Genomic DNA, 15,619 nt, shown 5'->3' on the forward strand with positions numbered 1-15,619 from the left:
CTTTTGGAAATGGGGGCAATGTTTAGCCCATAAAGTATAATGTAAATCATAAAATAAAAACAAAACAAAACAAAACAAAACAAAAAAACTGGCAATAATTCTTTTGCTCTGTGGTCGTGTCACTTAGTCAAATTAGAAATGTTTTGCTTCGGTTTACTGATGCAGGCTCTTGGGGTTTCACAGCATATGCATTTGTTAATGTTATTTACTTGCAATTACCCAGAAGACCTCTCTATGCCACCAAAGGAGTTTGCATGATGAGATTTATTTATTTTTTCTAAAGTAATTTGATAAAGCATTTAAAACGGTTTGTCAGCACATTGATCAATATAATGAAAACTGATCACGTGGGTGAATCTTTTAATTTTCTTTTTCTTGTTTTTTGCATTTTTGGACATTTTATCCTCTAATATACGATTGTCAACCACGCCAGGTCCCTAATTTTCACAAGACGAACACTAGAGTAGTAAAATGGGCCTGGATGAGTTCCAGCAACTCTGTGTAGACCAAAAAAAGCATTTAGGCGTAATGTCAAAAAATGCTAAGTATGCCTCAAAGCGTTCCACCAGCAGCGGGGAAAAAAGGTTACGGATGTGACGCCGACGGGCCGCGTTGTCCCGCGATCACACCGCTGTTGGAATTTTATTGCATTTTACGACGTTTGCCAAAAAGACTGAAGCACTTAAGCAGACACCCCACACGCTCAAAAACAAACTAAGCAGCAAATTTTGTGGACTTTTATGAGTCACGCTGTTGAGCAAAGCGTCCTTCCTTCGCCTTGTTATGAAAGTCATTATGTACGTCGCTAACCTTGAGGGCACTAAGAGGATAAGTCACTGTTGTTCAGTGTAAACATTTCATTTTTAATAGGATTCTTGTTTAGATGAAACACACATAAATAATCAAGCCTTATTTTCTGCCGTCAAACCATCTTAACAACGTAAATGTGCCTTCAAGAGTAAATTATTATGCAGATATTTATATGATTGTGCTTGTATTTGTGGGTAAGGGATGTGCTCACTTAATGCACCTGTCCATCTACATGTCATGCCTGCACTGCAGTTCTGCAGCGTGAAGTACAAGAGATATCCGACACCTCCGAGAGCCTTCATCACAAACAGCTGTTTTAGATTTATTTCTCTGAACTGCACTTTTCTGGAAAAACCATTGTATTGTGATGGTTTTTTTTTTTTATGACTCTTACAATTCCCAAGAAGTCTCACGACTGCCTTCCCCCAGGCACTCCGCTTCTTAAGCTCTTCCCCTCTTCCTGCTTTCGGTGCGGTGCTCAGACACGCTGCCCTTTTACCCTCGGAGTGCTGCTTCCCTCTTCACCTTTCCCCGTATCTTCTCTTCTTCTAACACTTAACACAAGCCGGCGACCCACAGCAGCCGCTGCCTCCCTCCTCTCCCGTGATCCACTTACTTCCAGCTGTTTTTCATGCTGAAGAAGACAGTTGTCTAAATGTTTATGTGAAGTACTACCTTCTTTTTTTTTTTTTTTTTTTTTTTCAAAGCCCTGATCAATTTCCAAAATGAACTTTGCTACATGTGTTAAAAAGCAGCAGATGGGCCAGAAAAACAAAAAAAAAAGAGAGGAAGAAAAAAAAAAACCTGACTTCATCATTGCATTCTGATCTTTGAGCCAAGAAAAGGCTTACAAAGGGGAGATTAAAGACAGCGTATTCTTGAAGAGGAAATGCAGAATAATGTGAGGGGAAATGTTCGGGGGGAAAATATGCTCAGAAAGATGCCAGTAAAGTAAACATGTATGAAATTGCACAATTGAGTCGGGCCCCGGCTGCACCAGCCAAGTCATGCGCTGGGATGGAGAGAACAAGTAAAGGAGAAGGGCTGAGAGGAAAAGAAGCAGAAACAGAGGGAGAAAAATTGCCTGTGCATGATAGTTATAATCATCTGTAAATAACAAAGGAAAACTGGCTGCGTTGTGTGTCTGTTCACATCTTTTTTTCCAGCCCATTCTGAAAGCTTGTTGAGTTTATCACTCGAGTTCCCTCGTCGGGCTCGTGATCCTGCAAGGATTTCTGCTTCTTTTTTTTTTGCTTTTTCATTGTGATTGAAGCATATAACTGTCGCGATTTTGAAATGATTATTCGTGTCACTCTGCCTTCTAAGATGACATGCTCCTTTACAATTATTACCTAATCTTCCTCCCCCGACGGAGGCTCTTTGTAGTTGAACAGTGACAGCTTTTCTGCTCGTCCTTGTCTTCTCGCATGTGTTTTATTTCCTGTGTCCACCTTGAGCACATATGAAGCAAGACTTAAGTGGACTCTGGCGAGTACATCTTATGCTCCAGAAGTTTGAAATTAAAAAAAAAAACAAAAACAAAAAAAAAACTGAGTAAGGACAAAACAACCAGGAATTTATCTCCCAAACACACTCGTGCACTCTCAAAAACACACGGACACACACAGCTGTGTGGCAGACCGCTGCTCCAGATTAGGTCAGATTTAATTATAGGTTGCCCTGTTCTGTTTGGAGTGTCACTTCTTGTAGAAAAAGCCATTTTTAAAAGAAAAGCCGATTTCACTGATGGTTTCCTCTCAGCACACACTGAAACCTGTGCCAAAGTGTTACAGAGCCTCAGGGTCATACACAGACACATACACTCGAACAAAAGAGAAACACACACACACCCACACACGAAAGCACAAAAGCATCTATTTCTGTTCTGGAAAAGGTTTGTATGTTGATAAGGTAGACTGCAATCTAACGAGGAACACCTTTGAAGCGGTTACACACAACTGTGGTTCAGGGATAAGAGATGGTCAGTTACACGGCGTGCCACAGACAACCAGAGCTGCACAGAGATGAAAAAACATGACAGAATACATGTGTTTAAACGGGATTTCAAAAATATTTGTACTTTTTTTTTTTTTTTGCAGGCATGAAGCAAATCTCTTTTTTGTGGTTTTACAACAATATAAACCATAAAGACAATTTAAAGTGATACTTAAAACAGCTCCCCCCCACCCCCCACATATTTGCATTTTTTGTGTGTTTCAGTGTCAATACTGATTTCACTTTGCTTCAATAAAATGAATGTATTTATTGCATGTCAATGTTTTTTTTTCTTCTTTTTTTGTAAATGTTAGTTGTGGGCTTTTATGACAAATTCATTTAATTATGTTGTATTGGTAAAACTGTGTTGTTAAGTCTCTTATTTTTTTTTAAGCCAATGTGAACATTTTTTTTAAATGTTTTTCTTGTTTGCCACTATACCCAAAATCATCTTGGCAATAAATCAAAATGCATAACAAATTTACAAGGAATTGTGTCAATTTTTCTTTGCATATCAACATTATGATAAGCATAAGGATTTCTTTCCCTTTTTTTTCATGCGATAAAACCAACTCACAATGGTTTTAAAATTTCTTTTCGTTGTAGACCACTGTGACCATTTGCACTTTTGGCATATTCATTGTGCATGAAATGAGCTTTCATTAAAGAAAATATGGGTTGAAAAGACCACAATAAATACCGTTTGACCGTGATAACCGCAAAAATGACTACTTTCAGTTCATTTTCCAACAATACATAGACTTTCAAGTGCATGGTCTCCCTTATGGAGACATATGAGTGCCTCATTTAGGACAGAGAATTTCAAATCCGTCCCATACATCACGCAGTCCACATGCAACAATGAACAGATCCCTTACTCTGTCAGCAGAAAACGATCCCGGCAGGCACACACACAAACACACAGACATATCCTTTTCCACTGTGTGAAAATCACCTTATTATCAGCAGCACATAAGAAATCATAGTGCCTTCCAGATGTTTGATATGAATCAAGCAGCTTGCCACAAATCACATCTTGATGTTAAACGAATTAGCATTTTTGTTCTCTTAGATGCCGTAAATCATCAACACTCATGACCTGAAGGAGTTTCCCGAGACATCGCCTTCACCAGGTTTAATGACAGATATCGTCCGTTCTATGCTGTTTTCACCAGTAGGTAAAAACAAAAGAGAAACAGTATGACATCCATCATATGCCTCACTTAATTTTCTTTCCTAAATCTTGAAGTTCAGGCACATTTTGCCCTGAATTCTAACTGCAGGCCTTTCACAACACACCATGGTCTCTCAAAAAGCTTGCTGAATTAATCACTCAATGATAATGGTGATCAGCCAAGCTGTGAACACGTCAGCAGTTTGTCTAAACCGACCTTTCTGAGGTCAAGTGGGTGTTCATACAGAGAGCAGATCTGCATGAAGAACTGCATGTCATCTCATGTTACTTGTGTAACATAAAGCATAGTCCAAGAACTCCAGATTAAGTAACAGATTAATGTATTTCAAAAGCTCATCAGAGCCAGAATTCAGTGAATTTAACCCTTTTTGATAATCATAAGTAGTATTTAATCTTTTTTCTGGATGATTGCCTGCTTATAAAAAGAAAGGTCACACCTCACAGTGCAGGTGTATAACTGTACTGATCTCATTAAAAGGAATACAAGGGCTTTGCTTTTGAAACAGGAACATTTATTGAGAATTATCTTAATGTTGTTGATGGTATCTTTTTGTACAAGAAAACTGCGTGTATTCTAGGAAAATAATTACTTTTTTTTGTAGGTTCAGATGCAGTTGTCACAACCTTGGGTGTCCAGTGTTTATACTGGTAAAGCAGGGCACCTCTGGCAGCACGCCCCCCTCCACCATAGTTCCCTGCCTCTCTGCCACTTGGAGGCATCACATATTAAATGGCAAAGGTCTGCCGTGTCTGGTTTCTCTCAGAACACTGGTGCCAGGTCTGAGTAACCTCACCATCCCTGTGAGCCTGCAGTGTCCTCTGCACCTCAAACACAGTCAGGAAAATAGAAAACCCACTTTCAATTCTCAAGCTTTATGTATCAATGATAACACGAAATAACCTCACCGCATATCAGATAAACAAAGCACATAACAAATCACATATTAGACTATGCCTTTACTTATTCAAAACAACACAAAAGGATTATATTAATGATAAAATATGATTTAATTCAAATGAACATTTGATTTAGGGGTGTAAAGATGTGTCGATATATAATTGACTAATTATTATCTAATTAATTATGAAAAATTGTCATTGTGTTTTATTAACCACATTAACCCTATATATGGCAGTCAATAAAATACTTGACATTTGAAAAGTCTTTCTTTTTGCCCAGATTAGAACCGTCATTTTTTATTGTAATACAATACAGGAAGTGCAGGGAGCAGTATAGCTTTAGTGTAACTCACTGAAGAAGAAGAAGCTCTGCGCTAGCGATGGGCTGTCATTTCACAGCAGCATTATGGTGAGGTGGGTTCGGGTTACAGAAATAATCATAGACAAGTCAACGAATCATTGAAAAAGAGAAGAAAAAAAATATTGACAAAATAGTTGACTACCAAAATAGTCATAGTAAGTCGCAGCGGTAACTTGTTTATTATAGAAAATATCGTGGTTTCCCATCACCGCTATTGGCAAATTTCACATAAAATAAACTGGACTCCCTTTCCCTTTGTTGTGATATTTAGCTCACTGAACTACAATAGGCATTATAGCTGAGGCAACTAAGAATAAAAAAATGTAACGATGAAGGAAGCGTGGAGGAGAAAAGGGAACAAGATTAAATCTGAACCTCTAAACCTATGAGGGGACCCTCATGGCTAAAAATGTTAAATGCTCCTTACGACTTTTTCAAAACAAAACAAAAATTAAGCCAATATGCAAAAAAAAAGGCCATTTGTAAAGCTGTACATCACATTATTAGCGAGTACTGATTTTGCCAAGATGAAGTACACAGTTAAAGCGATGTGAGCAACCGTGCAATATGGAGTACAGTATGTCAGAAATTCCCAGGATGTATATAACTAACTCAAACTTTTCCACAGTGCAACTAACCAGTCTATATCCCATAATTTAATTATTCAATAACTCTACAAGAGTGGAAGCCTGTTGTTGCAGTCACATGATTGGTTGCCAGTTGAGCTGTAGCAGCGCAGCTTTCGAGGTGGGATACTACTCACCAGCAACGATGGCCATACCAGTATGCAAAACATACTATATACTATGTACTATACACGCAATACGTAACATGTGGTGTTAAAAACAGCCAGCTCAAGGACAAGTTAAGTGCATCCTTGCAGTAACCCTAGGAGAATCGGGTGCTGATAACTTAATCCACTTGATTAACTGATAAATGTGACGACTGCAGGAGTAGTAGTTTGCTGGTCCGGATTAATTAATTGCTGGCATTGTATTTACACATTAGGATTAATTCTAATTAGTAGAGGTCAATCATTAACACTCATCTTGGAGATACAAATGAACATTTTTAGCTCTAACACAAACAACATCATGTTTAATGAAAATGAAGTCCAGTACATCGACAGAAACACCTCTCAGCAACTATCAAGCGGCGATTATTTGGGCTTATTTTGCAGCCATAGAATGTAGATACTTTGCAGTTATTAAATCAACATCAAACCAAAGTAAAGTCCAGACTTCAACCAGAATGAAATGCTATGGCGTGACCAGAATGACTAAAAGCCTTGGTGAGCTGAAATAAAATTGTAAAGAAGAGTGAGCAAAATATCCCCTCACTGAAACTGGAAACTGATAACGTCATACAGAAAATATTTACCTCAAGTTATTACCGCTTAAGTGGTTGTACAAGACATTTAATCTCAGGGTGTACTTGGTATTTCACATACAAATAAATGGTGACATGATGTAATGTGCCATGTGTTATTGTTAATTCTAGTTTGTGTTTACTTAGTCTCAAGACCAGCTAAGGACCACTTTTTTTTTTATGTGTAAAATTCCTTGAGTAAAAATAAAAAGTAAATTTTCACATTCTGTAAATGCAGGAATAATTGAATATAACATGATCAGATGAAGTGCAATGAATTTCAAGAGAGTGCCTCCAGAGCATAGAGGATAGGACATGAGAAGAGTAAAGGTGTTTAAGCTGAGGGACTGTCTGGATACAAAACGATCCCACCGTCATCAGATACACTTCCTCATAGCTCTGTTTGCATATATGACATTTTATGGGGAAAACTTACAGTTACAAGTTTTGCACCGTTGCATTTTTGACTCTTTTTGTGCTATTTCTGTAACTATTCTCATATTCCAGTAAGTAGAACGTCTCGCTGATACCTCCCGAGCAGTTTCAGGCTTATGTTCACTTTTGTTTCACAAAGTTGCTCTTGCATGACAAAAAAAGAAACTTTGACCTTTAGATATATCAGTCTTAGTGTCATCTTTATATCGAACAACCAGGCTCTTTTGCAAAGATCAAATTAGTCTTTTTTTTATTTCCTGCTTTGCTGATATGTACATTTTTCTTCTTTCATGTAATATTTTCAAGCTTTATTTGATCTATTCTGAGTCTATATGAAGACAACTTTCTTCTTACGTAGATACCACAGGCATCAGTCACCAATGACCCTTCACTGCGTTAAGTACCCATACAGGATATTTTGTAATACCTGCAAACTGACTTGTGCCCCCTCCTTTTCACAAAAGGAGAAGGATGTTCATGGTATTTTAAACATATGGTATTTAGATGGTTTCAGAAAGTGCATTAAAAATGCAAATCATCAGCATTGTGACATATATTTTTGAAAGTTGCTTCATAGCTTTTATTCAGAGTGGTCAATGGTCTTCAGTGAAAACTGCATTCGATGTATAAAAAACATAATGTCAATGAGGAAAGAATTTATTCAATTTAACTTGTGTTTTGTTAATCACGCTAATATGAAGTCAATATGAAGTCATTTTTAATGAGTAAAGGCAGAAAGCTAGGAATTGTTGGGGGGTCTGTAGTGAAGCAAAAAGCATTAATGAAGACTTTGGAGGAGGGTTTAAGAACTAAGAATGGAGGAAAAAGCAGCTAAACACACCTACGTAGACTGGCAAAATTGAATTATGAGATGTATGGTCTTTGTTCCCAGATCTGATTTATAACTAATTAATCTAATGTACTTTCAAAGGGTTCTGCTGAATGCTACTGAGCACCCAGCTTGAACGGCTGCTACGGGTAAGCATGGCATGCTTTTATTGTTGCATAGCTCAGAACAACTGTTAAAAAAAGTATGACAAACTACGGGTTTACTGTTTGATTTGATTGAAGGGGTGTGGTTATAAAAAATATGACTGCTGAATCATAAAAAGGGTATACTAAATATCTGCGTCCAATAAACAACCCTCATTTCCAATCTGGGGAACCACTGGATGCGGCCTGATGACTACTGGAGCGTCTCAAGCTCACAGAAAAGTGCTTAATGATCGGGTGTCTGGGATGCCACATCATGAAGTCTTTCAGAGTGGTTGTTGATTTTGTTCGTTGTTGGTTAAAATGATCAAAGATGGTTTTGTACCCCCCGTTCTCAAAGCATCCACAAAGCTTTCTGCATCACCAACATAGCACAGATGGATGGGAGCCCGTGTAAAGTCTCTTTAAGACTGGATGATATTAAGCTTGATTCCAGTCGTACGTGTCTTAGTGCACTATTTCCAGTTTTCCAATAGCGCATGAATGAAACAAGAAGAAGAAAAGACAGCAAAGCGGAAGGGAAAAAGAAGGAAGATTGATTGGAACAACAAGATAAGCACTGAAAAGGTCGAGATGTTGTCATGGTTTCTGTTTGCTGTTTCAACACACTGCAGTGGCAGCAATGAATGAGAAAGAGGCAAGAGGACGTCGAGACAGCTGAACATCATCATCTACCTAATCAGCACCAAGCCAACACCATCCCCCAACCAGCAGTTTTCAAGGACGCGCTGACGTGCTCTCCGTTTTGCCTCCGTCGAGGTTCCTGACAGTTCTCGCTCCGGGGTCGTTCTTGGCAATGAAAACATGCGCTAAAAATTGAGGCCCCATAAAACCATGGACCTCTGCTAATTAAAAACCCACCCCTGACAGAGTTTTCTACTCTCCACATATTCAGCATATTTGCCTCTCATTTAAGGAGCAATACGTAAGGCTTTAGCGACAGCTAATGAAAGTATGCTCGCTCTCCTCCGAACGGGTTCAAGAAACTTTGAAAGCAAGCCCTCTCTTATAGTCTGGAGCCTTTCTGTAGATAAACATGACCCGTTCCAAGGTAATGATATAACAGTCATGTCAGTGAAAGCTTTTACATCAATATTACATTATGATACTGCAAATAGCCCCCCCCTCCCCACCTTTAATGCTTCACACTGTAAAGGGAGTTTGTTTCAGAGTCATGGGTTCAAGTCTGAAACACACTAAGGGAAAAACATTGAGATAAACAGAAGGGAGGCAGACAGATGAGCAGTCCAACTAAATGTCCATTATCATGACCTTTACATGAAGTGTCTCACACCATGTTTTGCTGTCCCACTTCTCATCCTCCTCTTCTCCACTTCTCTTTCTGCCTATCCAAGCCACCCCTGCTACATTTCACTGCCTGAACTCCCACTGAATGGAAAACAGCTGTGCCGGGGACTGCCCAGAGCACATTATGCCCAATTCTTCAATGAATTCCCATCTACCTCTCCCTTTCTCCTTCTCTATCCAGTGTGCTCCCCTGCTCCCCGTCCTCATTTAAGGTGGGGCCGTGCAGCTGAAACAAAAGAAAAACAGCCTGTATGAGAACATGTTTCTCACCCACATATGGTACTCTCTTCCTCTCCTCTTTTCTGTGAATTTGTTTCCCAACCCTACTCCCTGGTGATACTCTGGTGTTATGGCTAGTTCTGCTTTTGACAAGCAGAAAAATGTTAAGATATAATGCAGCTGAGCTGTATGGCCAAGAATGCATATAGTTGAGTAATGTGTCAGAGTTATTACTTTGCCCCGATACCAACGTAGCTCACCTGCTGCGGTAGACTTGGAATTGTGAAAAGATCACCCACCATAAAAAAACTGTACTTGAATTTGGTGCAAGAATACTTATTTTAAGGTACACCAAGGATAAGAGAGTGTGTATCAAAGCACCCACTTTCTTTAACAAAATGCAAATTTGACCTTGAATCTTTAAGAGCTGTCCACCCACAAAGTCAGGTATGACTCTTCATTCTTAAGTACAAGTAGACTGTAATATCTTTGATTGAATCATAAACTTCCAGTAAGATGATGGCAAAGTTTCCATTAAAAGGTCAAAGAATGAAGTTAAAGCTGCAAGTCAACCAAAAGTTTTTAACTGGCCTGTTTCTTGCCAGAAATGAAAGTATAAATCCGTATTTTACATCTTGATGTGAGTTCACAAAATATGAAAAGGCCAAGGAGCTAATTAATAGGAATATGCCACATGGTAATGATTGATTTTTCTGCAAAAAAGGCTTCTTTTTTTTACAAGACTGAGAGAAATGTTCACACCCATAGGCATCCACAGGCATTCGAAGGCATTCACATGATCTGTTCATCTTATAAGAGTTTGTTTTTCATACATGCATCCATAATCTAAATCCGAGTGTCTTCCTCGGGTTAGTTCTACCGGAAACTCTCTCGGTGGAAAAGGCAGTGGTAGACCCAGGCCGGGTCGCCAGTCCATGGCAGCGGTGCACATAAACAGAAAACACACATGCTCATGCTTACTCCTATGGACGATTTAGAATCACAGATCAGTCAGCCGTACATGTTTTATGAGTGTGGGAGGAAACCACAGTCCCAGAATCATACAAACGCACGAAGAACATGCAAAAACCTCCCAGCTGTTAGGCAGCAGCGCTAACCAGGCGAGCTCATACTGCCCGATTTTGGTTAATTATATATATATATATATATATATATATATATATTGTTTCAAGGGAAAAACTTCGCTGTTATCACAAAACATGACCAAAAATATGTTTTTTTTTTTAAAGCACAGAACATTGCGGTGAGTCAAAATGCTGTTATGTTCATTAGTGTTTTTCCTTTGGTTTATTTTAGATATGAGATACATTAACCTTTAATGATAGAGGGAAATTAAGTTTGAAAGAATAATTAAATTTTTCTCCATGTCCTTGTAATGCAAGAAAAGAAAAAAAAAACAAACTGATAAGGCAAACAGGCGAGAATTTCCACAGATTGTATCTGTGTAAGTCACCACACATACATGTGTGTGTATGTTTGTGTATAAGATGTAGCCCAATAATGAAGCCATAAGAGCAGTGAGAATTAATTGGAGTGCATTCAACTTGTTTGCTCCCTGTTCAAGATGCCCTGAAATGACTTTTGTTGTAGATTACTGAACTGAACTGAATTAAACTGAATTAAATCATAAAGTTGCAGGTTGTGACAGTCACACACACGGTGAAATGAAATGTTTTAAGACGTAAACTCCTTTTATTTTTGGCTAAAGTGACTTATGCTTGATTTAAAAATAAATAAATGAAATCTGTTGATGTGACTCATATCTGATCGTCTCAGGTCTGATTTCCAGTTTGGAAGTGTGTCACTTCAGTATGTTGGGATACGATCGGAGGGACTTGAGACTTTTTTGCCCATTATCACGTGCACAGCATTGTGCAAAGAGGACTGAATTTATCAGCAGGCAAACAGGACCCAAAAATCAGTGAACAACAATGAAGGAAATGCGGCAGCGGTCGGTGGTGAGATGTCACCTGTAACACACCTGTTCCCATTCGGACTTGTTTGTATCCTGCCTCAATCAACGCTCCCGGTCCAGTAGGGTCTCAAAGGCTTTCTGCTGTTGTTGATACAAATAACTCATGCTGAGAGGTGTCCAGTATCAGAGGGCCTTTTTGTTCACATGTCTGATGGAGGACACTTTAGATGGGATTATGAACTTTGGAATCATAATTTGTTGGAACTGAACCATACTGAAGCAAGAGAGTGAACAAGGTGTGTTCAGTAGATGTCTATTGGTGGTATAATCATGCAGACTGCTAGTCCATATCGAACAATATTTCACATTTGCAAGTCAAATTTATCCAAATCTCATTTTCTATGGTTGTGCTATTCACAAATTCATAACTTGAATTCAGAAAAAAAAACAGGTTTCTCTCCTCGCTACCACAATCACTGGGTGCAGCTAGCACTAACAGAGATACGCTGTATCTTGCCATTCAAATCAAGTATAACGGTAACAAGAATGTCTTTAAAGCATCTGACTCAATATAATCTTGGGAAATTCAGGGAAACTCATTGTTTTGTCATCTTTTCATAAACGGTCACATGGATACTAGTCTGATTCATTACTTCGTCTTACTTTAGGGAGTCATTAGGTTTAAACTATCAAACTCTGAAAAGAGAACAAGAATTTGTAACATAAGACACTCTTATAAAAAAATGTCTGGCTACCTTTCCAAAGGCTGAAAAAACATATTTTATTGGCATGTCTAATTCCTTTTCAAAGTAGAAGCTTTAAACAAAGTGTTCCTGTGTACGATTAAGAGGCACATTAGAAAAAGTGACATCAGATGGTGAGATAGCTAAAGACAATGTGAGAAGCAGTGCAATGACAAAAGAAGTATGAGAAGGAAGTATTGCTTCAGCAGCTGTGGAGGCGCGGGTGATAAATTGGGTGTATATTGTGGGCAATGTGTGTGTTTTTGTTTCTATGCCAGTGCAATTTCCTGCCTGAAGATTGACTAACATGTGGGCACCTGCCCTGACAAATACACCCATCCTGTTCCTCTCAGCTCGTACGATGTGTTGCTCTCCGCTATAATGCTGTAAAGCGAAAGATTAAATAGGAAATTCAGTGAATGCTAAAATCACTGAGGCCTTTTGTGCTCTTTCGAACCTTGCATCAGCTGACCTCGGGGATGAGCTCAGCCGTTTTGAAAATTGGGTGTTTTACGCCAGCCTGCACAGTGATGAAAAAAAAAAATTAGTATAAAAGGCTCATGCATAAGTCATTCACAGATGCTGGAAGCCACAGATAGGAACACCACCCTCCCTCCCAACACACACACACACTAAACTAAACAGGAACTTTACATCATAAATTTTGCAGATCCAGAGCAGAGCAGAGCCGCGGCCAGGCAAGCCTGGACAAAGTAGCATGGCCTTGGGGTGGAGAGGCTGACGGCCACACACACACACACACACACACACACACACACACACACACACACACACACACACACACACACACACACACACACACACACACACACACACACACACACACACACACACACACACACACATACATATAGAAACTGGCAGCACAAACATTAAAGGTAATAGTCCGATCTTTATCTACACTATTGGCTGTTAAGGTTCAGAGAATCCTTTATAATGTCGGCCTAGAGGGGAAAAAGTCAAATGAGCTACTGAACTGCACTTCAGAGGTTGAACTACTGAGACTGAGACACATGCAGGCTTTCAGTATCGGGCCTAAGCAAGTTGTGACCTTTTCAGTTAATGAGACACTTCATTTGAAAGTGTTGGCAGAGAGGTGTGTTCTCATCATGACACAGAAAGTGTGAAGGTGAAACTGCCGGATCTATCGTTGATATGATGACACTTTTGTGTTTGGTGACGCGTTTTCGGGCAAAGACCGAGTTTGGGCCAAAGTACATGTGTGCATGTGTGTGCCTGTATGTGTTTCCTTTTGTCACAGACCAGAGGAAGCCAGTGACCTGTCGAGAGCGGGGTGTCCATTACCTCCTCAGCATGGCGTTACACACTTAAAAGCCCTCCATTAGCATTCACTTCAGTTTGACAGGAGTAATAAATTACTGACTGCTTCATCACTTTCCCTTTGTGTGCGCGTTGTTGTGCACAGCAGACAAGTGTAGATGCATGAAGGTGAGAAGAAAGCAAAGGTGTTATTCTGGTATGAATCCGCAGGCAGATGCAGCTGTGTCCGCCTGTGGATTCATGTTCCATTTACTTCACTAACAGTTTTTTCTTCCACTTTCTACCAAACGAATGTATCGCAAATAATGCAACTTCCATGCACTTCAAGATCATTACACAAAGTACGTGAGTGTATGAGAGTAGGTAGTAACAGCACATGTGGCACGGAGAGGTTTTTTTTTTGCCTGTTTGGAGACTAAGAAGTAGACATGTGTGTCGTCCAGCTGTAGATTAGAACCCCATTAGCCTCAATGGCTGCACCGCTGTTTAGACTGAGTATAAACACAAGAGAGAGGGATGGCTGGACGTCTTGTCTCTCCATCGTCAACCTCCTGATAACTCTTGCAAACACACAGACACACACACAGGCACACCAACATGTCTCGACAACCAGGCATTGCTGTGCCACGTACTGTATACGTGTGCGTGGAACACGAGGACGCTTGTGAGACTGGTCCTGGTCTGTCGGAGGCTCTCATGCTCTGCACTGGCATCATCCGCACATCCTGAACCAGCTGCAGCTCGTCTCCCCCCCTCCTCCTTTTGCATCTCTCTTTCACTCTTCAGACAAATGTAGCTCTTCTTTCATTCCCACGATCACTTTGAAAAAGAGTTCCTTAGATGAGTCATAAGTGCAATAATCTTATCAGTCAGAAATACTAATAGCAGTAAGGGAAGTGAAAGAAATTTGGTAAAACACTAAAAAACCCCAAAAAGCTGTATGCAAGACAATGACATGTATACATGGAAAATATTTGTTAAACTATATAAACCATGGAAATCCCTGATACAGGTTAATGGCATAGTTTACAATACATGATCGTACTTGAACAAATTCCCATTATGAAGCTGAGATAGCTGAGATTTCCCAGATATAAAGATAACAAATGAATGGCTCATAAGTCAAACAGCATAGTTTTATTTACACTATTGTCAGCCTCTTTGAATTGAGGCTTTGTTTACTTCATTTGGCGATATTGTAAGTAGTCACTGTGTTCAGTCCAGACAATTATTTGTATTGCACAACATGCATTTGTTTCGAATCGTAAAAAAAGGAGAAAAATAAGGGAAAATAACAAAGAGTGGGCCAGGAGACAAGCCAAAGAAGATGACAAATGAACGTATTTGTGGTCAGCCCCAGAGTCTGACCAGCTATGTTTTTGCTGATTAAGTTTTACACACAAGTGCAGAGCAGTCTGTTGTTGTTTCTCGAGGTTGAAGGTATAAAAAAGAAAGAAAAAAAAAGTGCACTGAAAGATTTAAGGCACCTGAACGCTGGAGCAACTTTAATTGGTGCCTAACAATGCTATGCACCGCTACAGCACAGAAATCAACGAACAAATGCTTGACTTCGCCTTCGTTACTTGCCTTTACCTGATTCAGGCAGCCAGGGGCGGAGAAATGTGGCAGGAAATTCATTGATAAAAACAAACCACAGCCTTCCAAGATCAGTTCACCAGCATGTTCAGACATCATTGTAGGTAATGTATTGATTGTATTTGATCCTCAATATCATCAACAACAGGTAGTAATTAGGCAAGGTAAGTTTTTTTGTATTGCACATTTCATACACACCATACTCAACTTATTCTTATTATTGGATGGGAAAGACAGTAAACCACAGTGATGCCGTTGACATAAGAATTCAGGCTCACTTCAGCATGCAAACTTGAGTAGATATGTAGACAGCATGAACTCAAGATATTTAATTTTCCCCCCCATCATCATCATTTTAAATACATCCTAATATGATTCTTCTTTTCCTTTTACATTTTTTTGAAAGGTCTTGCCTGCAAAATTTGACAAAGTAAAGTTCGACTGTAAGGATGCCTTTT

The sequence above is a fragment of the Cololabis saira genome, chromosome 4 (genome assembly GCF_033807715.1).
Source record: "Cololabis saira isolate AMF1-May2022 chromosome 4, fColSai1.1, whole genome shotgun sequence".
Taxonomy (NCBI): domain Eukaryota; kingdom Metazoa; phylum Chordata; class Actinopteri; order Beloniformes; family Belonidae; genus Cololabis; species Cololabis saira.